Raw genomic sequence first — 6126 nt, forward strand, 5'->3', positions numbered from 1 at the left:
AGCTTTCAATGACTTCCTTTTGTCTATTAAGCAGTGTTTCTCACCAGGGGGTAATTTTGCTCTGTGTCCCCCAACCCCCAGAAGATTAGCAATGTCTGAAGAGATTGTCACAACAGAGGGGATCTACTGAGTAAAGGCCAAGGATGCTGCTAAACATTTACAATGCACAGGACAGCCTCCCACAACAAAAAAGTGTCGGCCCAAAATGGCAACAGTGCTGAGACTGAGAAACTCTGCTATAAAGTACCACTAATGGAACAGAAAATCAAATGAGATTTCCTATAGCGCTGGAATTTTGGCTAAAGCCCCAAAGTGAGGCCAGGAGGTCCCCTCACATTATAAAGAGGAACAACTAGATACATCCACGCAGAGCTGATTAAGATAAATGAGCTGATTCTGTGCCTTTTACCTTGTACTTCTTCTTGAGCCTATATTCATAGATGAGTTAAATTTAAGAAGAAAGTTCCTGAGAATAAGGAGTATTTGGGAGCAGTGCTGTGGCTTTACCCGACCCCTCCAGGGAGCCCAGGAGGAGAGAGGGCCCCCATATCCAAGCCAAATGAGAGGGCCATAAAAGAACCCCTTATTGAGACTGGATGTGGGTCCCTACAAGAACGGGGGGCTGGTATCTCACTCCTGGCTGGATGCTTGCTCAGCGGCTGCAGCACAGAGCTATCCTGATGGGAATGAGGGAGTGCTTGGAAGGGTCGGGAATACTTGTGAACAAAGAGAGTAATGCCTTCCTTTTGACTGGAGAACTCTGAAGACAGGAGTCCATCTTGAGGGCAATAGTGGGGCAGGGAGAGAGGGCAGCAGTGCATGCCCCACCCCCACACTTGGTCTGGTCAGGATGTGGCATTTTCTGTGGGCCAAGTGAACACCCTGGAAGGAAGTCATGCATAGAATATCCTGAAGGTACCAACCCCAAGGCAATGGCCTGTCAAGGCCAGGGGACCCCAGCAGTAAGAGACTGCGGGTTGAACTAATGTGGTCAGCGACTAAGGGGTCAAGCAGAGGTTGATATCGTATTAAACTTGAGCTCAACACAGCACACATTGCCCGTACCTGGTTACTGTGTGGCGTGATGTTCCCCGTGGGGCCTCCTGGAGACCACTCTGTGCCCTAATGAGAGCCATCGGGTGGGCACCTGCTCTGTGGACAGTGTTGCTAGGATCACATTCTTAAGAACTTTTCCTTTTCTTCCCATCCTTCCGACGGGACCCCAATTCCCTGATGGAGAGAAGGAAGGAACGCCCAAAAGAGGAAGAAGGGGGAAGAAGGTGGAGGAGGAGTGGAAGCATTGCCTGCATCTTCTTCCCAATGCAGGTCTCAGGCCAGCAGTGGGGCCCCACAGGAAGAGCCTTTGAATTTGATGTGAGATTGAAGTCTGGATTCAACTGGACTTTTTAACTACCAAATGAGATATTTGGAGCTTTGCCGGAGGTACTGTCAACAGATAGGGAGCAGAGACACCACAGAGCAGGTCTGGAGACTGTGGCTGGAAGAAAAGAAAGCTTTTCCTGTCTGTATGGCTTGGCCCCCAAGAAAGACCAGCCACCTTGCTCTTCCTCACCCACCTCACAGCCCACTCAGCTCCTGATGGCTTGGCTCTTTCTCCAACAATCTGCTGCCTATGTCTTTGCTCAGGCTGTCCTCTCTGCCTGGCACGCCTTCTGTACCAGCTACAACTGGTGCAGATGGAACCTACTCGCCTGATCAAGATGATCAAGTCCTACTCAACCTGTAAGGCCAGCTCAAATGCTGCATCCCTATGGAGCTTTCCCTGATCTCTCCATCTTTGTAATTTTATGATTATTTTGTGCCTCCATTTGGAACACATCTATGCTGTGCTTCGCATTATTGACTAGTTGTACATACCATTAACTTTACTTATAAATTCCTTAGATCAGAGATCATGTCTGATTCACCTGTGTATCCACAACAGCTCTGAGCAGAGCGCCCAGCCTGAAAATGGCATTCAATAAATGTCCTTTGGGATTGGCACCTTTGCTTTCATTCCCAATAGATGGCAGCCCATGGAAGGAGGGCAGTCCCATAGCATGCCCAGGAGCCTCCCCATTGGAGTCACGAGCCAGTAAACCACCCTTGGGTAGACCATTAGCAGAAGGTATAAAAGGTCTTCCCTGTCTGCCCAGTCACTCTTGATGGGCACAGTGGGCACTGACTCAAGAAGTGGAGGCAGGTTCTTTGCCTTCAGGGGACTTACAATCAAGACAAGTAGAAGGCACAGGATGAAGGGACAGAAAGAAATGATATGTCGATAACACTTCAGAGTTTATGAAGCACATAAGGATCTATGATCATAATCTGGCTGCCCAGAAGGAGGTGGGGAGCTCTTGTTACCTCCACTTTACAGATGAAGAAACTGAGACTCTAGAGATCCATGTCCTGCCCCAGGACACACACGGTGGGCAGCAGGAGGCACTCGGCTACCCTCACTGCCCATGCAGAGCCAGCCCCGCCGAACTCCAAGACCCCCGGTCCTAGTCCTCAGCTAACTTTACATTCAGCACCCAAGAAATATCTGTAGATTGAGGGACTGGTACATACAAGCAGCAAATGTAAAATAATAAGGAAGGGTGTTTTTAATAAATGTAGAACTTGGGTAAACAAGTCACATTTAGCTTTGAAATCTTCAAGACATTTGCTGCAACAATATTTTCTTTGGATAGTTCTTTACATTTGTCTTCAGAGCTGGTTTAGAGGCCACCTGAGAAAAAATGATCTCATGGTTCTATATTAAAAACTCATTAAATAACAATAACTACAATAATTGCCTCCTGACCCAGATTCACACCCAGCCCATCTACCCAGAACCCACTATACCAGGCCCTGGGCTGGGTACTTTCATACCCTCAGCTTTATTTCATCTTGTATTTAATATATTTGGCTCTGACTGATTTTTGGCTGTTTCCAAAAAACAAATCTCCCCTCTGTAAATGAGAATTTGCCACCAGTGATGTAATTCAAAAGACTGGGGCTCGGGCCTGGAGGATCCTTCCCCGAATGATCTCAAGGCTTCAGGCCATAGACCAATAATGTCTCCCCCCGCCCCCCAGGAGAACGATTGGGGCTCCTGGTGTGGGATTAATTTAGGGCGTTACTGGAGGGGCTGAGGGGGAGTGGAATTGAAAGCGCGCCGCCGCCCCCCACCCCCGCCTCCGTTCCCCTAAAGTAGGCGGGGAAGGCAGATTTGGGAAAGGAGCCTCCGCTAGCTCGTAAGGGGGAGAACTGGAGACCAAAGTCTTTTCCAGCTAGGGAAGAGCAGCTCTCCCCCCCTCCATGGAAAACTCCATGGAAATGTCCCCCGTGACAGCGTTGGAGCACACAGCCATCTCGGACCACACTAAACTGGCCCCGGTCCAGGCCCCCAAGGGAAGCTCCTCGCGGTCGCGCAGCTGCCAGGATGTTTGCGACCCGCCCAGTCCCAGCGGGATGGTTGGTGCCAAGATTATTAGGCATGGGCGCCCTCTGCTGCCAGCTCGGGGCATCACATTCACCTTCCAGGGAAAGCGGCTTGTAGGAGACCCGGAAGGGATGGGATTTTTGAAATGGAAAACAGAAGGAATAGTTTGGAAAATGAACTTCAAATAGACTCAGAAGGTCAAATAGACACCTGGCCAGATATTCACTCAATGGAGTTTTAGCTTCTGTGGAGATGGGCTCAGAAGAGGAATCTCAAGGGAGAAAAGATGGAGAATCTCGTAGGGAATGCTTAGAGACAGGAGCTGGTTCAGACTGGGAAGAAACCATTTCTTCCTCAGCTGCCAGCCCGCCTCACTAGCTGAAGGGGACACAGACCTGTAACTGCCAAGTCACCAGTGTTGCACATGAAGTAGAAGCATAATGCCGCATGAGGGCTGGTGCAAAGCCGGTTACCACCAGGTGTGACAACACATGTTCCCACGGCAACACTGATAGACTTCTTCCTCAGATGTAGAATTGGGGACCTTGCGAGTGATCAATGGGACCATGTTTAGGGAAATATCCTGTTCTTCTGATGCAAAGGCCATGGGTGGGTTGTAGTGCGGAGTGTGAATGTGCTGGGTCGGCCCTTCCTGGATGTGTGGAGCCGGACGAGGACGTTCAAAGTGAGCTGAAGCCACAGCACACTTGGAAGTAGCAATGCTAGCGGCAGGTTACCTGGTGGGAGGGACAGAGGACGGGGAGTCATTCAGCCTGGAGTCCTCTGGTCTGCAGCAGGCTCCTTGCTTGACCTTGAGCAGGCCACTGGACCCCTCAGGGCTTCGGATCCCTCCTCAGCAAAGTCAAAGATTCGGATTAGATGATCTTTAAGCTTACTTCTTTTTTTTTTTTTAATCATAATACACTGTGTTCTCTTTGAGATTGGCTTTCTATCACTCAGCATAATACCCTTGCAATCCATCCAAGTTGTTGCATATGTCAATAGTTCGTTCTTTTTGGGTATGTGAATGTAGGTTTTAATTTCATTTTTTATTGGGATTTAATTGACATAACGTTATATTAGTTTCTAGTGTACAGCATAATGATTTGATATTTGTCTATAATGTGAAATGATCACCACAATAAGTCTAGTTAAATCTGTCACCACACATAGCTACAATTTTTTTTCTTGGGATAAGACATTTTAAGATCTACTCTCTTAGCAACTTTCAAATATACAGTGAAGTGTATTAAGTGTAGTCACATGCTGTGCATTCCATCCCCAGGACTTGTGTATTTTATAACTGGAAGTCTGTACCTTTGACCACTCTGCGTTTCCTTCTTCCTCACTGAATCAGTCATGTCTTTTAGAAATTGGTTGTTGTTCTATTCCATGACCTGACATGGAAGCGGGGGATCGCCTTGTGCTCTCAGCACTGGTTCCAGAGAAAATCTGAAGCATTCTATTCTTTAGAAAGCCCAGAATCTGAAGGATAAAGCAAACAGATTTAAAAATTATTAAATGATTAATTGGGCACCTGCTATGAGTTTAGTGCTCTGTTAAATGATAGAGGCATAAGGATGGTTTCTCACCCCAGGTGAACAGGATCGAGTTATTCTTCTCAGTTAACCATACAACAGACCATTCAAGACTCCTCTTTTGTTTACTTTTTCCTCCTTTATCTGCTATCTCAGATCAAAATCCTCCCAAAGGTACCCACTTCTAATGTATTTCTAGTAGGTCCTTGAAAACTCACCTTCCATTTGTTATTTCTACGTGTGACATCCATAGGAATTATATAGTATTGTTTTGTGTGTTTTAAAAATGTACCTTAATGACTTTTTTTTTGCTATTAGTCTCCTTTTGATTCATTCTTCTTTGTTTTACTCAGTACTATGCTCTGAGATCCATCAATGATGCTCCAGGTAACTCTAGGCGGTTCTTTCCGGCTGCTGGATAGGATTCCAGTAAACTCCTGGGTAGCCTATAATTCTTTACCACGATAGGCATTCTTACTGAGTCTCCTAGTTTACCTGTACGGAGTTTCTCTGGGGCATATCCCAGCAGTAGGACCTGCTGCAACTTGTAAAGTAGTATTCACATACTCATTTCACTAATACTTCCATGCTGCCTTCCAGGGGTTTGCAGCGATATTTACCAGCCCCGGTCCTCAAGGGTCGCGTTTCTACACATCCTTCCTAGAGCTTGGTGCAGCTCAAATGATGAATCTTGTCAATGTACTGCACATCAAGTAAGACTTCCCTCTGATTGCTGGGAAAGTCGAGTTCCTCTCTGTGTCCTTATTAGCCATTCAGACTTCCTATCCTGTAAGTTACCTATTTATATTGTGCTCAGGGACTTTTGGCCAAGTTCTCCTTAGTGACCTGAAGCCCCCCTAACATTCCCAAAATTGATTATTTGTTTTTCTTTCTCAGAGAAAACCAATGGGCTCAGTAAACTGCTCCTGTTACCTCTTTACTTAGACAAATCACAACGGGGTTTATATGCTACTTCCTCAGAAAGATAAATTTTACATGTTAGCAAGAAAAGAATATATAATGCGTGCATAGATCCTATGAGGAATTTTGATGCAAACCTTGGACCAGCTTGCTGTTTATCGCAGTGACTATGAACAGAGAGGAGCCTGCTGGTTTAGGGGGCCTCAGATGAGGCAGTGGGATTTTGACTGGTTGTCATCA

Source organism: Equus caballus, chromosome 5, assembly GCF_041296265.1.
Source record: "Equus caballus isolate H_3958 breed thoroughbred chromosome 5, TB-T2T, whole genome shotgun sequence".
NCBI classification, from domain to species: domain Eukaryota; kingdom Metazoa; phylum Chordata; class Mammalia; order Perissodactyla; family Equidae; genus Equus; species Equus caballus.